The sequence below is a fragment of the Pseudochaenichthys georgianus genome, chromosome 21, assembly GCF_902827115.2.
Source record: "Pseudochaenichthys georgianus chromosome 21, fPseGeo1.2, whole genome shotgun sequence".
In the NCBI taxonomy this organism is placed as follows: Eukaryota; Metazoa; Chordata; class Actinopteri; order Perciformes; family Channichthyidae; genus Pseudochaenichthys; species Pseudochaenichthys georgianus.
The window spans coordinates 14650795-14674160 of record NC_047523.1 but is presented as its reverse complement, the minus strand read 5'-3'; the positions used below and the strand labels follow the sequence as shown (position 1 = coordinate 14674160).

General features: G+C 42.3%; 1 long non-coding RNA gene across 2 annotated transcripts in view; it reads left to right on the top strand.

Annotated features, from left to right (window-relative positions):
- Positions 1-3545: 3545 nt before the first annotated feature.
- The window catches only part of LOC117467043 (uncharacterized), a 32276-nt gene continuing 12455 nt past the window's right edge, over positions 3546-23366 (top strand). The window contains exon 1 of one of the 2 annotated variants that reach the window (XR_011645171.1): positions 3546-3772. This is a non-coding gene — a long non-coding RNA (uncharacterized lncRNA). Of the gene's footprint in view, positions 3773-14503; positions 14630-23366 lie in introns of those variants that run through there. The other variant, XR_004554330.2, reaches the window with a different exon arrangement.

The following is a 23366-nucleotide window of genomic DNA, read 5'->3' as shown; positions in this document are numbered from 1 at the left end:
GAACTGACCAGAGTGTTGTGGGCGTACTCGACCCAGAGCAGCTGTTTAGCCTAGGCCGCTTGGTTCTTGGAGACTATACATCGTAAGGTTGTCTCCATCTCCTGGTTCTTTATTTCTGTCTGACCGTTGGATTGCGGATGGAAACCGGATGACAGACTGACCGTGGCCCCAAGGAGCGTGCAGAATTCCCTCCAGAACACCGAGGTAAATTGAGGACCACGATCGGAAACCACATCAGTAGGCAGCCCATGGAGCCGGAACACATGGAGCAGGACCAGCTCCGCCGTCTCTTTAGCTGAGGGGAGCTTGGGTATCGGCACAAAATGAGCCATCTTACTGAATCGGTCTACCACCGTCAAGATGGCAGTGTGTCCGTTGGACGGTGGCAGACCAGTAACAAAGTCCAAAGAAATGTGAGACCAGGGGCGATGAGGGATAGGCAGAGGTCGTAGGAGACCAGCAGGAGCTTGGTGAGAAGACTTGTTCTGATTGCAAACGGGGCAGGCATTAACAAATTCCCTGGTGTCCTCCTTAAGTGTTGCCCACCAGAACCTTTGCTGGACTACCTCCCATGTGCGTTGGATCCCAGGATGGCAGGTGAGTCTGGAGTTATGAGCCAACTGGAGAATATCAGACCTCAACGTCTGCGGAACGAACAGGCGGTTCGGAGGACAGGCACTGGGTCCCGGCTGGTCCTGCTGGGCGGCCTTGACCCTCTCCTCCACCTCCCAGATGAGGGCGGCGACGAGCTGAGAAGTCGGAAGGATGGTGTCCAAGCCCCTGGGAATGTTACCTCCCTCTCCAAACTGACGAGAAAGAGCGTCAGCCTTAATGTTCCGAGAACCAGGTCGGTAGGAGAGGGAGAAATTGAACCGAGTGAAGAAAAGGGCCCATCTAGCCTGTCGGGAATTCAGTCTGCGGGCCGACCGGATGTACTCCAAATTCTTGTGGTCGGTCCAACCAGGAAAGGTTGACTGGTCCCCTCGAGCCAGTGACGCCACTCCTCCAGAGCCAACTTCACTGCTAGCAGCTCCCGGTTTCCCACATCATAATTCCTTTCCGCTGGAGTCAAACGCTTTGAAAAGAAAGCACAGGGATGGAGTTTTTGGCTGTCCATTGCTCGCTGAGACAGGATGGCTCCCACCCCCATATCAGAAGCATCCACCTCCAAAACAAACTGTCTTACAGGATCGGGTACTCGGAGGATGGGGGCGGAGGATGGGGGCGGAGGTGAACCTCGCCTTAAGGATCTGGAATGCCTCCTCAGCCGAGGAGGACCACTGGAACATGACCTTAGAGGAGGTCAGGGCTGTGAGAGGAGCGGCCAAGGTACTGTATCCACGAATGAACCTCCGGTAGAAGTTGGCGAACCCGAGGAACTGTTGTAGCCGCTTCCGGGAATCTGGAACCGGCCAGGAAGTGACTGCATCAACCTTGGAAGGATCCATCTCGATGCTCCCTTGTCCCACGATGTATCCCAGAAAAGAGACAGAGGATGTGTGAAACTCGCACTTCTCCGTTTGAACAAACAGCGAGTTCTCGAGTAATCTCCTGAGAACCGCCTGGACGTGGTGCACGTGTTCTTTCAGTGTCTTGGAAAAGATCAGGATGTCATCCAAGTAAACAAACACGTGTCCAACATGTCTCGGAGCACATCATTTACCAACGCCTGGAATACTGCAGGGGCGTTGGTAAGCCCAAAAGGCATGACTAGGTACTCGTAGTGCCCCGAGGTGGTGTTGAAGGCTGTCTTCCACTCATCCCCCTCGCGAATACGTACCAAGTGGTACGCGTTACGCAAGTCCAGCTTAGTGAATATGGTTGCTCCCTGCAACAACTCAAATGCAGAAGAGATAAGAGGCAGTGGGTATCGATTCTTGATTGTAATGTCATTAAGACCCCGAAAGTCGATACAGGGCCTTAGGGTCTTGTCTTTCTTCTCTACAAAGAAGAACCCTGCGCCAGCAGGTGATGAGGACGGGCGAATAATCCCAGCCGCCAGAGCGTCATTGATATAAGTCTCCATGGAAACTCTTTCCGGAGCAGACGGGATGCAGGTCGATGGCACAGTCGTAGGGCCGGTGTGGTGGTAGCCCTCGACTTGCTGAATACATCCTTGAAGTCCAGATATTCCGGTGGAACTCCTGTAACATCCAGAACTTGGCTGGGGTTCCCCGAGCGTTGAGGCGCGGCAGCCTGTTTCAGACAGATCTGATGACAAGAGGGGCTCCATCCCAAAATGGCTCCCGTCTCCCAGTCAATGTTAGGGTTGTGGCGGCGGAGCCATGGGTAACCCAGGATAAGCGGGATATGTGGAGACCGGAGAACATGAAACTGAATAGTCTCGTGACTCCCAGACAGGAGCATGTGAACGGGTACAGTCTGATGAGTCACTGTCCCCAGCAGGTGACCGTCTAAGGCGTTGGCTGGAACTGGGCGAGATAAGGGAACCCGGTCTATTCCCAACTGCAGCATAAGCTCTTCATCCATAATACTCGAGTCCGAACCAGCCTGAGAGCTATCCGGTAATAGCAACCTGGCGTGGCTCAATGGTCTCTGAGTGGGAACAAATCCAGGGTTTGGCTCACCAGTATGTTCCCCATTACTGCTGAGCCTTGCCTTTTACCGGGCAGTGAGAAACAAAATGGCCGGCCCGGCCGCAGTAGAGACACAGGTTACGACGTCTGCGATGCTCACGTTCCTCCAAAGTGAGGTTGGTGCGACCCACTTGCATGGGCTCATCCCCCCCTGGTTGCGGCTCTGGAGTGAGGTGAGGAGTCGCAGCCAAACTCGGACGTCGGGGCGCCCAGGCATGTTGAACTTCCGCCGATCGTCGCTCCCGTCTCCATGTCTGGATGCGCCGATCCATGCGGGAAGTCAGTTCAATCAATCCATCCAGTGAATTGGGCAGATCAAACGACACCAGCTCGTCTTTAATGTAATCCGCCAACCCACGCAGATAGGCGTCACACTGGGCTGCAGAATTCCAGTTGCTGAGGCGACTCCGGGTGCGAAACTCAATGGCATAATCCACTATAGATCCATTACCCTGGCTCAGGTTCAATAGTCCTCCTGCAGCGTCTGGACCCACAGACACGGGTCCAAACACCTTGCGCAGCTCCGCAGAAAAAGCGGGGAACGAAGAGCAGGCGGGTGTTTGTTGCTCCCATTCCGCTGTGCCCCACAGTCGGGCTTTCCCAGTCAAATGATTGACCGTGAACGCCACACGAGCAGCTTCAGAAGCGAAAGTGTGTGGCTGCAGTGCAAACAGGATAGAACAGTTCGTAAGAAATGGGTTGCAGCCCTCTGGTTCCCCGGCGTAGCGCTCCGGAGTTCCCACCCGAGGCTCCGGGGTAAATCCCATCAGAGGTGATGCAGAAGCGGGTGTCGACGGCATAGGAAGAGGCGCTGGAGTGGCCACTCCTGCCACTAGCTGCTGCACCATAGCCGTTAGCTGCTGTAGCTGCGCAGCTAAATAGGTTAGCGTCTGGTCCTGTGAAGATGTAGCATGATGAGCCTCGGTGGCCAGGATGGCTATCGAGGCTTCCTGCCTCTGGAGAGCGTCCTCAACTCTCTCGAAACGGTCTCTTGGTGAAGAGGAGTGCGCTGGGTCCATGTTCTGGCCAGATTGTTCTGTCACAATCTTAAGGAGAACCCAAATGCAGCACTCGAGAAACCAAGGAGAATTGGTAATATACTTTATTGGAGATTCCACTGGATCGGAGGAATACCAACCGGGCAGTATAACGCACCGGAGGACAGCGGGCAGAAGGTGAGTCAGGGACAGGCAGAGGGTCAGGGAGTAAGCGAGGCGGTCAGCGTGGATACAGGCAGGGTCGGATAACAGGCCAGACAGGATAGTCGAGGGCCAGGCAGGATCAGGAAACAGGCAGAGCAGGCAGGTCGGGGACAGGCAGGGTCGGAACCGGGTAGGCAATCTAGTTTTGAACGCGGGAGAGACAAGCATGAGGCAAAGTACAATCTGGCAAAGAGTGTGTGTCAGGTGCGAGTTTAAATACTGGCAGAAGCTAATGGGTGCAGAAGAGAAAGAGAGTGAGTTAACGAGTGGGTGTGGAAAACAGGTGAGACAGGTGAATGGAAAACTACTGGTGAATGATGGAGCACACTATGACAATGTATACCTTAGCATGTGCTTTTTTTTGACAATGGCTTCGAGTTGTCCATCAAGTTTATATATTTAAAAATAAAATAAATTCAAGTGTAAACTTGTCCTACGGAACTTCCCTGCGGGATTTACAACATTCTCCTCAGTTCAAAGGCAACTTCTTCCTGGCAGTAAAAATAACAGTCTTTATGAGTTGATGAGAAAAACCTTGAGTGCAAAATAAGTTTTGTTTCTGTAGGGAAAGGGTTGGGAACCCACCATGATGCTATGTTAATCCTCTGTGGATCATTTGGAGGGAGAAAAGGGGAGAGAGAAGGCACGGATCCTGAAGCATTTGTAAAGAGGGGCTGGCTAACACGAGTTATCCATATAACTAATGTGTATGTTTAGTCATGCATTCATGTTTATCCTTGCACAATAGTTGTGCATCTGGGTCTGCTCGTGCTGGAGTTAAATCTGTATATCTTGCACACTGATTTCTTACTTTCTTTATTGTCTTATTAAAACTTTTCTCATTCAAAAGGAACCAAATAATCTTGGCCAACATCTCTTCTGTTTCCCTCCCCCCTGATATGCTCTCGTTCTCCGGCCTCCCTCCTACTCCTCCAGGGAGATGAGGTCACAGTCTGATGAAAGAGTGATTAGGAGTTCAGACTCCACACTTAGATTAGTTCTGGATATCTTCAGAAACTTCTCAGTATTTAGAACTGGTATTCAAACCTTTATTTATACAGATAAATCCCATTGAGATCATTGATCTCTTTTTCAAGGGAGACGTATTACCTGGTTTGAAATGTGGCATACATCCTCGTAGACTTACTTATCGTCCTGTTATCCTCCATCCATTCAGTAGCAGCTACTGCCAACATCTGTCCCTCAGTATCACAGATGTTACATTAGCAGAGTCTTTAAACATTTAAAAATGTAATTGCTCAGTAGTGGCTAGTTGTCCTGAATGAAAACACATTACTACAATATACTAAGAGACAATGCACGTGTGGATTTCTGCCTTTAAATATGCATATTATACTGAAGTTCATAGTGTGTAGAATTTGTTAGCGGCATTTATGATGCAATGTATTCATATTTGATACTTTCAACTGTCATAAAGAGTTTTTGATATCTCCCGTTTGACCTTACTCAGCCATTTTCTTGGGAGACTGCCTACCCCCACAGGGAGGAAAATCACAACAGAGCCCAGGGAGCGTGAGAGCATCATGGCCCCTAACCACCTCCACAACCATTAGCCATAGTACACCACAAACATGAGTGATTCAGATCGCTAGCCATTGAATTATTACGGAAAACTTCCAAGTGTGTCATGTCGAACTCATGGACCATTTCCTCTGTTATTTTCATGGGAATTGGGATTGTGTTTGTTTGTTTTTCAACCCTGTGAAAAGTATGACGCTAAGGATGTTGTTATCCGCCAATGTATCATTGGAGCTCTCCAAGTCTCCAAGGATTAATATCTGTATCTCTGGTTCACAGTAGCAGATACTATATTTATCATATTATCATTAAGCTACACATACTGTATGTTGTTGTTCGTGTTGTCGCTAATGTATTTTGAAAACTGCGGGTCTTCCTAAAGGCCTATTTATATGTCAGTTTACCTTAGTACTGAAATATAATGCTCATGTTGACCTCAAATTAATTTGACGTGCCTTTGTTTTTCTCAATAACATTTCTGCACTGTTTGTCAAAACCCCTGTTTAATGGAATATATGCATCGACGATTGCATCAGAAGCCTGCCATGTTCATGCTGAAGATTAGTAGTATTCTTAAATGTAAATCGATATTTGGTACATTTCTTGTTTTGCTTGCATACATCTATATCTTTATCAGCATTTCTGCAAATTAAATGATAAATAGGTCTGTACTCTACAAAAATATAAAGTGTCCTTCACTATTTGATTGTGTGAAGGAAGGGGTGTTTTATATTACTGTACCTGTGCAATGTAGTTACTTGTAATATAGATTCTAAGCAAATTACATAACTCTGAAACATGACCTGATCCTGAAACATTCTGGTGGTACTTTCCTGGGGGGTAAAAGGTTCCAATTTCTGATTGGCTGGGCAAATTGCAAACCACGCCCTGTAAAACTCTGAAAAGTTTTGTGAAGCCGCCATTTTATTTGCTCGCATTAGCATTATTAGCATTAGCCCAACGCGCCAACGGAGAGAGTCTAACTTATGGCAACACAACAAAACATGGGAGCGGTGGAGTGATGAGGAGGTGTCGGTGCTTCTGCCAATTTACTCGGAAGACGCTAACCAGCAGCTTCTACTGAAGTCAGTCCCCAACTCCGGGGGACTCCGGGACTTCGGGTGGCAGTATACGCCGTGAAGTTGTTTGCGGCCTGCCAGTAAACCCAAAGCAGAAGAAGAAGAAGTGACGTCAGCGGCTTCATTTGCGTAATCCTCCCTCAGGGCCTTATTCCGGTGTGAACGCAATTTACTTTGACAGTTCCGGGACTAAAGAGTTCGGCGAGACTATGTCGGCTACTGGGAACTAAGTACGGCAAAGTATTTGGTGGGAGAGCGGCTATTGATGGTTAAAAGCCCAAGTCGGAATGAGACCATAAAACAGAAGAGAATACATCAGTAGATCCCGAATGAATGTGTTTTTTCTGAGAATTACGAAACAAACTAACTCTCTGTTAACTTTAAAGAATAATACACAGATGGAAGCTGCTCTTAATTGAAAGCTCTTCCATAGACTAAGCAGCCGTGTTCTGAAAGCAAACAGCCAATCAGAGCCAACTGCAAGTGTTTGATTATTCAGGAAACATACTGCGGGCTAAACAAACTAAAGTGGGTTACATTTGCTTATTCAGGGTTTATGAATGCATCCGGTTTAATTCAGCTTCAGACTGGATCCCTCCTTCTCCGTCTTTCTCAACACCCCACTTTCCTCAAATGTCCCCGATCCCTCCCTCTTCCTCCTTGTCCGATATCTCCGTCTCCCCCATCACCTCCCGTAAACAAACAGACAGATGATGTCATCACTGCAGCATTTGGTTTATCTCCTGGTGACAGACCATAATGCACTGGGCTGTCGACCCCCACAGGGAGGAAGTTAGAAGGATCTATGTGTGTGTGTGTGTGTGTGTGTGTGTGTGTGTGTGTGTGTGTGTGTGTGTGTGTGTGTGTGTGTGTGTGTGTGTGTGTGTGTGTGTGTGTGAGTGTGTGAGTGTGAGTGTGAGTGTTTGTGTGTGTGAGTGAGTGTGTGTGTGTGTGTGTGTGTGTGTGTGTGTGTGTGTGTGTGTGTGTGTGTGTGTGTGTGTGTGTGTGTGTGTGTGTGTGTGTGTGTGTGTGTGTGTGTGTGTGTGTGTGTGTGTGTGTGTGTGTGTGTGTGTGTGTGTGTGTGTGTGTGTGTGTGTGTGTGTGTGCGTGTGTTGCAGTCAACAGATCTCACAGACAGATGCGAATTGCGCTGAATCTAACAGCACCGTAAATGTATTATTCTCCACCCTTTTTCCCGGCAGCCCTCCGTAAAGACCATTAGGACACCTAAAGCATGTCATAATGATCAAATGGATTTACAACACTGCCCCTAAGAGCAGCTGTTTGCAAACGTTTGTGCTGGAGTAGGGTAAAATGTTGGAACACTTTTCTTTAAAGAACGATTGGTAATTGTGAAGACCTTTTAAGAATGTGTGGGCTGCAAATGGTTAACATTGGATGGCCACTGTGGTTTGGGGTTTTTCTTTTTGTTTCACTTCATTCATTTATAACTTCATTTTCTAAATCACTTTCACACTGAAGCATTGATGAAATGAGTACAGCTTTATGTAGTTTTAGTTTATAGTATGCATTTGGCACAGTGGGTTTCTCTCCCTATGAAAGGATAAGTCCCCATTTTGACAGTCTTAATACAATGTTCCCTTTCCAAGTGACATTGAAACGGTTTAATCTTGTTGTTGGGCACAAAGAGATCACTTTCTAAAATGAGTTAAATGGTAGTTTTAGAAAAAAAAATCCCGGTCTTGTATCCCTTTATAAACTCTTTCTAGTGTTTTGGCATCTGAGAAACCTTCATCTTCACAATTATATTACTGACATGTGGCTCTTTTTATCGTATTCATTTGGTGTACCACTACTAAAAGCAGTCTGTTTAAGCCCTGTAGATCAATTGTTTTGTTATTTTGGTCTGAACGCTCATAAGTCAGAGCGCTGTAGGCTTTGAGCGTTGGCTGAGCTTTAGAGAATTTATTGCACAGAAGAACAACTGTTGATATTGTCTCCTGCATTGAAATCGCTTTAATTCCACCTGAATGAATAGGCGAAACAATAACAGGGTTCCAAAAAACGTCTACATAATGGAGTCGTGAGTATTGAGTCACACTTGGAATACATTAACATTCTGATAAAAGTTTGCTATTGAGCAAGATTCTTTGCATAAGTCAATATTTACGTTTGTTGTGAGAGGATTGTGATTATAAGTGTTTTTTCTTTGATCAAAAAGTGTTGTGTATTAGCCCTTATTAACATGTGCCTCTCTTGATCTATCTGTTTTTAGCAATAACACATTGTTATTTTTTATTAAAGTGCATAATGTAGGGAATGAGGGTTGGCATCGTGGCAGCGATTGAATTAGTGCAAGTTAGAATATTTTTCCATATTACCTCGCAATTTACTGTCTATTTCCCAGACTGATGATTCACAGTCAATGGTTTCATGGAAATGTTTCGTTTTGTTGCAATATTTATTCCTCTTTAGTCAGCTGTTTTGTCAGTATGACAGGGTTTAAGTGACATAGCATGACTTGGCAAACATTTTCCTTAGCGTGCATAAACCACCAAAAACCATTCCTATCACTCACTTATTTTGGAAACAATATGTAAAATTACCGTTTCAAGAAGTAACTTGGGGGTCCAATTGTAATCTTGCGGATGACCCAACTTAAGTTCAGACCTAGACTCTGGAAAAACATTTTCCTAACTTGTGTGCGCAGGCTGGAAATGAGTAAAAGGGCTCACTGAAGCGTCACCACTATATATGGCAGAAGTTCTTGTTTTCATAAGTCTGGTCCGTGTGAAATCTGAGTCCTGGTTTGGGAACACAAACCAACATCTGGTTTATGTTTTACTGTTGGTTCCCAGATCAAGTGTCCATTTCCACAAAATGCTAAATATATTTGTATGACAATGATATATTATTTATGACATTGATGAAAGAAGGGCTTTTCTTGTAAACCTTTTGGCAGATTGAAAGATGTTACCAGTATTCATGGTTGAATGGACAAAGTGCTCTTTGGTCTACTTAAGAAAGATGTATGAGTCCAGACAGTGACCCATCTGACCCCGTTGTCCCCGCTCAGGCCCGGAAACGTTAAACATCCTCATTGTGTATGTTGCTAAAACAGGAAGAGAATAGTGATTCTTGTCAAAGTATTTCTTGAAATAGTTCTATGCTTACAGGTTATCAAATAACATACAAATTGTAAGATGTAAGTCATTTAAATTTGAATAAAGTGGATTTCCCAGTTGCCAGTATTAACTGTTTTCCTGAAATCTAAGGGAGAATCAGATGGGGGTTTCCATGGCTACCCCATAACACTGGTGAGGAATTCCAGAGTCATAACTGGATCGCAGAATAGAACGCTCAAAGAAGGAAGGAGGGGGTAAACTCATACTGAATCATAGAAGCAGAGCTCCAGCGACATCATGCATTAATGTGTTTGGTTGAGTCATTATTATATCCTAGAAAAACAGTAAGTGAGCGCAGAGGGCATGGAAAGTCGCCGGGAGAGCTGGGAAATGATGACTTCCCTCAAACGTCTGAGTCATACATAGTCAGGTTCTAATTAGAGGTACATAGCTACAGATGGAGATGTTTGGGAAGAACTGTGTGTGTGTGTGTGTGTGTGTGTGTGTGTGTGTGTGTGTGTGTGTGTGTGTGTGTGTGTGTGTGTGTGTGTGTGTGTGTGTGTGTGTGTGTGTGTGTGTGTGTGTGTGTGTGTGTGTGTGTGTGTGTGTGTGTGGGTGTGTGTGTGTGTGTGTGTCTGTGTGTGTGTGTGCGTGTGCGTGTGTGTGGCAACCTTTCTGCACGTGTGCTTTTATGGCAGAGTTAAGTATCATCACTACATCGTTTGGAGAACAATGTGATGTGGGATCGGAGGTTGCGAATGATCTTCCTATCTAAACAAACCTGTCTCCTAAAAAAACGAAACTGCATTCTCAAAATGATTCAAATAAAGCTTATATTCTAATGTATTACAGTTGCAGTTTTAAACAGATGTTTAATGCTGTGAATTGAATCACAAAAACACAACAAAATGACTGGTTTGGGGAAAATATCTTGGTTTGGTTTAAAATAGTTACATTTGATGCTAACGTAACTTGCGTATATACGTCAACGGTGCCCTCATAGGGGAAAATCCTGTGTTTGTTTGTCTTAAAATGACTGACCTAAAAATAATAACTTATTTAATGAAAGTTTAAAATGTTTAAAGCATAGGTTAAAATAAGTTAACTTTGACTTTTTGCTTTACATGAGACACATACACCAGACTCCTTGGTGAGAGTCCTATGTTCGTTCGAACGACCGCCAACACCCTAAGGATTTAACCAGACTTCAATTAGAAATGTATTTTAGATCTGTCAAAAAAGGTAATCTGTGAGAAAATGCATAATATTTTCACTTTTGTACATGAAATTGCATGTACCATGTGGTTAGGGATCTATGTTGTGTCGAAGAAAGTTGTTTATAAGAGAGTCCTTATAAAATAAAAGTCAACAGCATTTATTTAAATGTACAGTAACTTCATTCACATATTTTATTTGCTCAGAGACAGAAATCTCAGAAATGGATGCCTTTAAACTTAAATACAGGTACATTAAGTTAGAAAATATAGGATTGAACTGATCCTTAAATCATATTAAAAATCATGGTCTGGAATGATGGTATTGGTTCAACACCCTATGGCACACCTGAGGCTTTTGTATAAAAGGAGTATAAAATGAAATTGCAGCTTTATTTCCCTTCTACCTCTTTCTGGATTTGATGTCACATCATAACCTGTCTGAGTGGAAACCTATGAATGGAAACAGACTGGGGAATTCATACACTTCCAGATGGCTTTGTATTACTGAACGAGACTCTCATGCTGTGGCATTGGAAAGACATCAACTGGTCTGTTAGACAGGGGCACTGGAGAAGGAGGGATGGGGTAGAGAGAGTGTGTGTGGTTATGTGTTACTTCATATATTAATGCATATGTGTGAGGTTTTATTTTGTATTGATTTTATCTTAAAAAATCACCAATGGTTTTAAGTCTTTAGTTCCCTTTAAATCAGTTTATATTTGACTAGGATGTGTACGTATACATATCACAACTGGTTTCATCCTCATTGAGCTTAAGCAGGATTTAACAGTGTGTATTCCCATGTGCTTAGATCTTTGTTTAGGAAAAGGGATTTGAACCTACACCGTGAAAGTTAAAAAGGATATGTGTGTGTGCATGTACATAGAAGAGAGGATTTGGGCTCCTTTCATGTCCCTAGAGAGGGTACATTATTACAAGAGCCTCCGTTCCTTGGCTACCTGTCCACTGAAGCAGGACAGATAAATCAGGTCAGTTCTTTTGATGTTGGGCAGTGACCCGCCCCCAAATATCTGCTCTGCTATCAGAACAGAAGAGCGACTGTTTGACTTAGGGCAGGCAGCCCACGCTACTGAAACTCTTTATTAATCGTTCTGATGATATACTGTGTGGTGCAGAGAGACAGGACAATGAGAAGGGACGAATGCCACATTATGGATGACTCAGCTTAAATGACCATGTGAAGCTAGAAATAACAGTTTTTAGCCAAATCAAGAGTCATGGGTCTACCATTTAGATTTGTTTTGACACAACATTGTTTGATCAGCCTTAGCATTTTCCTACCTTTACATAAAATTACAGATCAATTGTTCCCCGACAAGTAAAAATCTGTAAATATGTTTCCTGATGTTTTGTAGGACTCCAGAAGTCCCCTCTTGAGCAACAAAAACTGATTATTTTGACTCATTTTCCTGTTGCGTCCATCTTGTGTCACATTCTTAGTGGTTTGGCCATGCAAAACAAAGTTATGCTGTATTGTCTTTTGCTTCCAAATACATATGAGACCCAACTAGTACCTTTTGTATCACCTCAAAGATAGATACACAAGAACAGATGAGATCAATAAGGACAAGAAATTAGCTCATTTGTATATTCCAAAGTAAGAGAAGCTTAACAACTGACACCATTTTGGATTCAACAAAGAGAACAATTGTTTAAGTTCTTATATTAAGTTTAAGGAAATAACAATGATTCACCACTTTTTTGCACATTCTGTGTCTGGAATACTTTCCCTACCATAGATGGACGTAGAATGCTGCTCCGTGTGTGTGCGCCTTGGACATTGCAACATTATATCTTTGTTTTTTGAAACAACACAGTTCATTTGACACAGTTTAAAATGACACTGCCGTATATCCAAATAATTTCACCAACAAAAAAGAAAACCGAACACACTCAACCTCTGCATTGGTCAATATATATATATATTTTATGTCTCAAGTAACCCTTGAATACTAGGGGATTATCGAAACATGATCTACTCGGATGTGTAATTGTATGGGCTTAAAATAGAGTGGCAGTACAAACAGTTTGGCATGCATGGTTGCTTATTCAGTGTTGGTGCAGGCGGCTGTTAGAATTGATTTTATGCTGATATACTTGGCCCACATGACACCATGAATCCTGTAACACTTATGTCAAGGCCCTGGCAAACTTCGCCAATTACAGAAGTTTTGTCAGTGGCTCTTAGCAGCAAATTGTGATGCTCCACGTACAACTGTAGCGTCAGTTTTTCACGTGAAAGACTTACCCTAGTGGCTGTAGTAAAGGAGGTGACAACGTCTGCTTAAGTAGGAGTTCAGGGTGGATGGACGAGTCAAACCAAAGGACTTTTACCCAGGAGACACCTATTGATGTCAATGTTGACGACTTAATGCTAACCTGCGTACGTAAACGTATGTCACATACTACTTATATGATGTTTAAGTAAAAACAATATAATCTGAACCCAAATCGTGATTTTTCCTAAACATAACTAAGTGGTAACGCAACATTCTTCACTTACATCATATACTTAACTCTCGCCGTACGCCGTAAGGTCAACACAGTATTGAAGTCTATCCTGCAAATTGACAAAGAGGTACCCGGTGCGTTAAATAGGTGCACCAATGGTTTGACCACCATTTTTGGAGTTCAAAAACGTCGCCCTACATCACATCTCCGCCTGACACGTTGTCTTCTGTAGTGCAGTTACACTAGCAGAAAACACCCCCTATACTACAGGTATCGCCCAGCTCTTTGCCCACATGCACACACGTTCACAGAAAAAGTATATTAAATCTAACAGGAATGGTCTACTAACAAGTAGATTATTTTCCTTCAAACACTCGCTACAGCAGTTCAGAGATAAAATCCTGGCTGAGCAAAAACGTTCTCAACCTCAACAAGAGCAAGACTGAGGTCATCTTTTTTGGACCCCAACCTCCAGCCTCTCCGGTTGATATTCTGAGCACTCTCAATAAAAACATCCTCCCTTCTGTCATGAACCTTGGAGTGACCTTCAAGCAGGTCAGCACCGTAGTCAAATCCTGCTTTTTTAAAATGAAACTATTGGCCAAAACCAAGTCGTATTTATCTTTTAAAGACTTAGAAAGGGTTATTAATGCCTTTGTTACCTCGAGACTGGATTACTGCAATGCTCTGTATGTGGGTATGGACCAGGCCTCAATTAAACGCCTGCAGCTAGTGCAGAACGCAGCTGCACGTCTTCTGACTGGCCACAAAAAACGTGACCACATCACCCCAATTCTGGCCTCACTGCACTGGCTTCCAGTTCGGTTCTGAATTGATTTTAAAATCCTTTTATTTGTTTTTAAAGCACTAAATGGGCTGGCTCCGGCCTATATAGTCGAACTCCTCCAGCGCTGTAACACCCCAGCCAGAGCTTTAAGGTCTGCTGATCAGCTGCTGTTGATAGTGCCCAAGATCAGGCTCAAAACCCGAGGGCACCGAGCCTTCGCAGCAGCTGGCCCTAGGCTCTGGAACACTCTGCCCCTCCATGTGGGGTCGGCCCAGACCCTAGGGGTTTCTAAATCTACTCTTAAGACACACTTCTTCTCCCTGGCCTTCTAGTCAGAGCGGAGCACGACTCCTGACTTTTCCCTGTGTTTTTTATATCTGTTGTAATTTATTGTTTTTTATTGTGATTGTAGTAATGTGTTTTTATTACATGTACTGTACAGCACTTTGGCTCGACCAAAAATGGCTTTTAAATGTGCTTTATAAATAAAACTTGATTTGAATTATTTTCCTTTAGACCTGCAGCTCTGTTGAGGCGAGCCAGGCCAACGTGTCATTGTCCATATCGATCACACCAGTAGATAATGTGTGGGAACCACAAGAGGTAGAGAACATGGGAGAGACAGGCTGTGACTGTATGCCATGATGAAGGTAAGAGGACGGAGTCGAATAGACACGCAGTAGACACACTTCCTCAGACTAGATGAAGGCATGCAGTAACAGCTATTCATTATATAATACGCACTGGTATTTACGGAAGAACTTTCTATCATACATCCGGATTCTATCTTTTTCCATTCTTGGGCCTCTTCACGATGTTCATAAAAGAGATTTTACTCTATTAAGCTCATATTTTTATTCTTACATATCATCTGATATGTTCAATAATATTTGGTATACGTCATTTTTATTTCCCAACCGCTTTCGTATCTAAATTGAGTTATAACATGCGTCTCATAAAGCCGGAGAAATCCAATGAGGTTACAATATAAATGTAGGTATTACAAAAAGTAATAGGCTTTCAGAAACATTTCAATCCGGTTTGGCTCTGATATTACTTATTATGATGTTATAATGTATACTTATAGTGTTTTATAAGTAGAGATGCACATCTGGTTTCTCAGCCCCTGATATGTGTTTCAACTTGTCCAATTTTGCCTCTGTGCTCACATTTAAAAGCAACTGCCACCACTGCCAACCACAACACTACACACGTTTACAATCATCCATACAGCCTCACACGAGGATTGCAGTGACATTTTAGTAGTAAAAAAACTGGAAGTATGTCCAAGTCGTCTGGATAGGGAGTTTGTCCTTTTTCTTTCTATGTCTCCTCTCTCAAGCATCTGTTTTTCTCTTCTGCGTTCTACTGTAAAGTCCTTCTTCTTGCTCGTTTATGGCCTTTGTGAAGTTCTTTCACGCTTCTCTTTGGGTTTCTCAATCACTGGCCACACCCACTTGTCCTTTATCCATTGTCTCTTCCTCTGCTTGTCTGTCATCAGTTTCATCCTCCCTGTCTGGATGAACCGAGATGATCTTAGAACCGCCATGTTTTTATTCATCATAAAGTACAAACCTCTAATCACTATCTGCCCTGCAGTCGAAATATGTTCAGTATGGATGTCTGTACAGTATGTGTGCATGGGTATGTGCTTTTGAATGTGTGTCTTCTGTAACTTTGTGTGCCACACCCAGTTGATAATAACTAAATAATTGAAGGTCATAATGGAGTTCCAGAAAGTGTGTCTTAGTGTGTGTGCCATACCTTTGCGAGTTGGCCATACTGTAAGCCAATGAGAGAAAGACTTAATTAGCCTTCTAATGGTTGCTCGGCAGAGAATAGATGTGAGAGTTTCCGCACATCAAAGAGAAACAGATGCTGCACTCATTTGTCACGTTTCATCTTCTGTCTCCCTTATAATCTACTCGTCTCCTCCCCTTAGCTCTTCATTTCTCTTTCCCTCACCAACCCTTTCCCCTGTTTCCCTTTGTTGCTTCATCCTGTCCTCGGTAAACAAACAAAGACAAACCGCTTCCGCTTCACAACATTTATGTTTAGCCGAATCTAAAAAGCAACATCCCCTGTTATCTGAAACACATTCAGGTTAATGGATACATTTCATTCACAGATTTACTTTTATTTATTTTTATTCCAGGTAGATATACTGTTTGGTTTAAATAAGGACAGTTGCAGGGCTCTCATGTCAATGAAATATGATAACAAGAAGTACATGATGCTCACCACATAGGAATATTCTAATAACCAGAGTCCAATATTTATTATGTAGCATCTAAAGGTTCTCAAAAGTTGCAAAACACATTTTCGTTAATTTCGTGGCTTTGAAAAGTGAAAACCAAAGAAACGTTTGGTCTCATTAACTCAAGCTTCTGCAGATTAATTATACTAAAGCTAGACTTGATACAAGATAAATATAGCTTTGTTTTTGTCTTCTTTTGCCGCCATTTTGACTGTAATGGATCCAGGAAGGAAAATGGGATAGAGTGGAATTGGGTTCATCTTTTCCTTTGTTGGAATCTGCCTTTAACTGAGTGCACTTTTCTAGTTTGAATCTGTTTTCTGGGAATTCACATCATTAGTCATGGCCATTGCAGCATGTGTCTACATGTTATGTTAATATAATGTTGTTTTTAGGAAAAGCCAACAAGTCTTCACTATTAGAGATTTGTACCCAGCAGATAACATATGCAGGCTCATGCACAGACAGTAGATGGAAGTGTAACCGCCCATAATGAGTATAATTGCACTGACCTAAAATGATTATGTCACGAGACTCTGTTTTCAGATGACGCAGATACAGAAAAAATACAGATGAATACCAGGGGAGCAAAAGAAAATAGTTGCAACATTTAAGTACAGTTGAACCTAGCAACCTTTCTGATTGAGTGGGAACAGAAAAGATCATGAGACCAAGCTTGGCTTTCTCCCCTTGTCACAGGGAAGGAAGGACTAGCCTTCAATCCACAATCTGTATATCGTAGTCCTCCTTCTTCCCCCAGTAACTCGTCCTTCACCTCCTGGCAGATAGCTCTCCTTATCCTCGGCCACTTCCTCTGCACTCACCTCCTCCTCCTCCATTTCTTCTCTAATTTCATCGTCCGCCTTCCTGCCCCTGTCCCTTCCTCCTCCTTCATATCAGTCCTTTGGACAGAGATATGGAGTCTGTTAAGAGAGGTCTGCAAGCTTTCATTGTGTTCACAAATGCTCTGTTTTTCAGAGAACAGTTTTTATTTTGGTATCACTTTTAAGCATTGCCTACTTTCCTTAGAGTTGTCAAAATCTAAAAACTACAGGCTGTTTGGACAAAATAAAACACACAATCTTGTACAAAGGAAAACCTGCCCGAAGGCTCCTGTGACACTGATAATCATGGCTGAGATAAAACCACTTTGATCATATAACAAATAAAGAAGCTGCAACGAAGAGATGAAGAGAAACACATTGGTCAAACTGGCAGTAAAGTTTTGAATACCTTGAACTACCTTTTTTTATTATCTCAGTGATATACTGTACCAGTCTGTTAATCCACTTACAGTTACATGTGTAAACTAAATCTCCCCAACATGATGTCAGTGAGAATGTGAGGGTCTTTTGAGAGACTCAGAGCCAGTCGTGGTTCACTTGTGATGCTAAAGGCTTTATGAATCATAGCCAGAAAAAACAAACCGAAGACTCCCTGAGATCCCATGTGGGTCATTAAAGGGGGGTTTCACATACGTAAGCCCTGTATCAACACTGATGAGTTCACACAGAGTGGACAGAAGAAGGAGTTAGGTATAGAAGGGGAGTGCAGTGCTGGAATAAAAATAATTTATGAAAAAGATGGGTTCGTTCACAATTGAGAGGGTATTTTAGATGACTCGCTTCTCCCCCACACACACACACACATCCACGCCTCCAGCATTGTTCATTGTTTCATTTTCGATTCTTCCCTTTTGACAATGCCATGTATTTCAATGTGAACAGTATTTGAATTTTGAATGGATAGCTTAAAGGTAACAAGGCTGCTGTGCCCTTACTTTAAGTCACGATAGCTGCCGTTAGCTAGCAAGTAAGCTAGCTAGCAACTTTATCATTACCACATTTCAGACTGTTCAATTAAAAAGAACATTTCTGGTGGCTTATTTCCGATATAAATAGCACAGGGATTAGATAAAATCGTTTATAATATTTAATTTCTTATTTCATAGTGCTGTGTTCACAGGAGCAACAACATTTGTGACTGGCCCCGTTTCGTACATTATGTAATGCTCACCTTTTTTAGTGTAAGCGCACCATCAGGGTACTCAAAGTGTGTTGCATGTTGCCTTACTTTTCCTTGTGAACAAACAAAAAAAACATGTACAGAAGAACGAGAAATAAGACACAGCAATGGTATCAGAAAATTGTGGACAAAAGGTCAGATTTTCAAGAATTTAAATAAATAACACTTCAATGAATCTATCCTTTGGAAATCGCACATCTGGCTTACATACTAAATTGTCATTCTGCACAAAATAAATGACCTCAACTTTCAGATTCAGGAAAACTTTGGATTTTGAGCACTAAAATTAGCAGTCATGAGATGTTGGATGTTCACATGATAGCAGCAGTTTTTTCAGATAAATCTGAAGTTCATAAAAGCCCCTCAGAACTTATTTACCATCTGCATCTATTCATCACTTGTTCTCCTCATGGTCTGCGAGGAGTGGTTTTAGTATTGCTGCCTCTTTGCCTTCATGTCGAAGCAGCTGACTGTACTTTCCTCCTTGCCCTCGCTCCTCTGCTTAACCACCACTGCATAGCACTCTATCATTTAACCATACCACAATGAGAAAAGCCTCCTTTTTGATGGGTCTACCTCTATATGTGTACAGTATGTGTGTCTAATGTGTCCCTCCCAGAGGGAAGGACGGAGCAACGTTTTGAGCCAGGATGCTTACATAGGAACATGTAAACACACACACAGGCATGCACATAAACTGATTCTTGCAATAGTATTTTTAAAGTAAAAAATGATACTGACTCACTTGTGGCCAGTACCCTTGAGCTGTATCCAAACCGTATTTATACCTGTTGGAGCAAATTCAGCACATTAGTCAGTCACAGTGTGTTTTGAAAATGGCAAAGCAAGTGGTTGTATCGTTAAAAAAAAGAAAAGAACACAAAGTAATATCTTGCTTCTTAATGAATATTCAATATTGGCTCAGATTATATCTATAGCCTTTAGGTATTTTTCAGAAGAAGGCTCTTAAACGTACCTTAGTTGATTGTATTGCCTTTTGGGGCCATTACAACAAGCTGCTAACACAATACTGACATAGTATCACTTCATAAAGTTGATATGTTGCAACAGACAGATGCTTATTTACTGATGCAGCATAGATGGAGCGACCATTAGCAGCAACTTGGAATCTTGTTTCTCTCTTTAACAGCCGTGACGCTGGTATTGTTCCCACGTGACACCTACTGTACTATACCAACATATGAGGTTTTAGGTACTTTGACAAGTGTATCAATTTCTATCTGTTAAAGATACGTTCAAAAACGATACAGGTATGTAGTTAAGAACACCATGAAATCGAGTTTGAAGAAGGCGTGGTCAAAGCAATGGCGACTGATTAGGGTTAGGAACCTGGGCAGTTTCGTGTCACAATCGGTGTGAGACACTGCTAGAAGGTCACTACTTTAGTTCTACTTTGGTGTACACTTACTCATTAAAGGACTATCGGGCTGCAAATGCTTCACTCTGTTCACCGGCTAGTCAATAAACTTGGTCTGACAGCCATATGGTGTTGAGATTGTATATTATAATCCTTTAATATACAATCATCTTTTAATTGTGTTGCCATCCTTTCCATATAATAATAACAGTGTACTTGCCAGGGTAATTGCAAAATGATGTGAATGCAGCAACACTGCACAGAGTCCACAAAAGAAAAAACTACAAAGGTAAGATCTCAATGTGAATCTTAATTATTCTATAACTAAAGTCAGATAGACAGACAGAAAAAGGGATTGAGTCTGAGATACAGACAGGCTGCATAGACGTAAACAAAAAAGTCAGATAAGGGGACAGGCAGGCAGTTTAACATACAAGGCTTCCCCCTCACCTGACCTTTCGTGAGCGAAAGGCAGCTGTTTTTCAATGAGCTCATGTTGGTGGAAGCCCAGTATTTGTCATTTCTGCCTGTGTGTGTGTGTGTGTGTGTGTGTGTGTGTGTGTGTGTGTGTGTGTGTGTGTGTGTGTGTGTGTGTGTGTGTGTGTGTGTGTGTGTGTGTGTGTGTGTGTGTGTGTGTGTGTGTGTGTGTGTGTGTGTGTGTGTGTGTGTGTGTGTGTGTGTGTGTGTGTGTGTGTGTGTGTGTGTGTGTAGATCTAGGATTTCTGGGCATTGAGTCACAGAAAGTGGAGATTGCAGACTCAGGTAGATACATATCCCAGTGTCCCAAAGCAAAAATACAACCCCTACCTCTACACACACACAGATTTTGAAATCACCTCCGCACCAGACGTCCATCATTTGGTCTGTGGCTGTTTGCCAAAATGCTCAAATTGGGGATATACTTCAACAGTATCTACAGGTGTAGACATGTTCCACTTACTATATTTGCAGATACAACTGTCAGAACACTGTTTGCCCAGTTATTACTTGTTCTATGCTCCAAAATACAAGTTTCTCAGGACTGTAGGCAACCATATGTGCTTAAAATACTTTTGAAATAACTTAAAATAATGATTGATTTTATGAACTACTGAAATACCTGCATGTTATAAAAGATGAAAGCCTCTGCAAAATATTGACTAACGATAACAAAATATTTTTTCTTTGAAGGTACATTTATTTGTCATTGTATTGTAGCTGTATCTTGCCCGATGACATCAAATAAATGATGGATGGATAGAAAGGTGATTGGGCCTTTGATCAGACATGGTTGATGAATCATTTGAGATGTCTGGCAGCTTTTAACAGCAGACATTATGAGCATTGAGGTTCACCAAAGATATTCATCTAAATAAATCAAGTTGAGACTTCACCTTTGCCAGCCAGCAGAAAGGTTTCGTCAAGTGCCAGTAAATAGTTTGTAGCATAGATACAGTTTATGGATATTAAAAATGACTGAAGGCCTAGCAAGTTGTAGAAAATTCAGAGTAGCAATATGTGTCTTTAGTTTTTTTCTAAACGGATTACATAATTGCTATTAGTGATGACCGCAGACACTGCGACTGGACAAACAGTTGGAAAGTCAGATTGGTTATTTTGGTGATGTTCTTGGGTAATGTCTATCATGAGAATGTGTGAGCCTAAACAGAAGAACAAGGTATGTGTGTCTGGGAGCTTTTTACAAACGTATTAAACGATTAAAACAAATATAATCGTTAAAATTGTTATCCGTAAATTTGTGAATGAAGCATGATGACGAGATTGGGTCAGGAAAACATTTTTAGACATCCGAAAGGGACTTAACTATAAAAATGCATTGGCAAACAGTTGTCTACTTGTCCATGTAGAAGACACAACACAGAGTTAGGACTCTTGAACTCTTCTAGATGCAAAACGTTTTTATTAGCTAGCCGCCAACGTTACATGTCTGTAGGCTATCAAATTCTTCCATGCCAACCTTATAAGATTTAGGACTTTGGAGGGATCACATGGGATCAGGCCCCTGTGCCAAAGATAAAGTAGTGCCTGCAGAATACACTGACAGATGAACTCATTTGCTGGTAACGTTTTTCTCTTAGGATTCACTGCCTAGAAAGTCTTTAACCAAGTGTTGAATTTGATCATTTCATCAAAGCAAGTCGTATAAAGTTGCTTCGGAATCTAAACCCAGTACAAATTGTTTTTACATAACTGTACTTTCCTCGGCGTAATTTAAGTTCTTTAAATCGTCACATCATCATTAGAAAATAATTGCTTGATGGAAACCAAGCTAAAGAGACAGACCTAGAATATGAAGTCACTGTTCTGGTCTGACCGATCGAATCATGGATTCAGAATTAGAATTCTATTGGTATTCCAGAACAGTTTCTATTTCTATGAGTGGACTCTCTTTGCTTTCTACGATTGACCTCCCAGCTGTAGTAACACACACACACACACACACACACACACACACACACACACACACACACACACACACACACACACACACACACACACACACACACACACACACACACACACACACACACACACACACACACACACACACACACACACACACACACACACACACACACACACACACACACACGAAGGCCTGATGTCTTAAACACTGGACTGACTATTTCAAGGTTTGAACACCAGATGTTTATGCTGTGTGTGCGTGTGTGTGTGTGTGTGTGTGTGTGTGTGTGTGTGTGTGTGTGTGTGTGTGTGTGTGTGTGTGTGTGTGTGTGTGTGTGTGTGTGTGTGTGTGTGTGTGTGTGTGTGTGTGTGTGTGTGTGCATGTGTGCGTGCGTGTGTGTTTCAGTTTTTTTCTTTCTTTGTATATTAAAAGCAGAGCCACTCTTCCATCTACACACCATCATTACATGACATCATCCGGAGTTAGGGAGTCTGAAGCATCAAAAGGAGCCTCTTCTCTTCGTGTGTTAGTATAGATGCAGTGTTTATGTCGTCATTAAAAGGTGCCGATTCAGCCTCTGACTCATGTCACAGGAACGGGGGACATGATTGGGGTTGAGTGTTGTTACGGCTGCAGGTCAGGTAGTTTGAGTGATTGGATGAGAAAACCCAGCCAGGTGATTATATTGAAAAGTGAATCACTGTCTGACTTTACCCTAGAAAGAGCACTCAGGGGGAGATGAGGAAGATGAAAAGAATCTTTACCCATTTTCATCTTTCTTCTTTACTCAAATCTTTTTTTTTATCCAATTGTTTTCTGAGCTTGACCTGTTTAGCTTTATCTTTGCTCGCCCTACCATTTTTGACGTCAACACTTACTAAGGATGTTTCTCCAACACTTTCCTTTCTTTTTGTCTCTCCTGCTGTCTTTCTTTTTCCTTTCTTTTTTTTGGAATTGTATTGTGTTAACATTTAGATTTGGTTGCATAGAATACTTCCTTTTTGTCAGCTCTATAACATGGTCTTAGGAAAAGAGTGTCCTCCCCAAACTATCCTCATATAGGATGATTTTTTTTAAGCAACTTTAATCCATAATCCATGTTATCTTTGCTGCCATATGACTTGATATCCACAATCACTTTTTTAACAGACACATTAAATCTATGCTTTTATTTAGTAACAGCATTTGGAACTGGAAGCATTCAAATATATACGTACATATGGAAGGGAGTTTTTGCCAGGTGGGGCTCAACAGCTGTGTGAGACATCTAAAACATCAAAAACCACATGAGTGAGAACTGAAACACATGTATACATACGC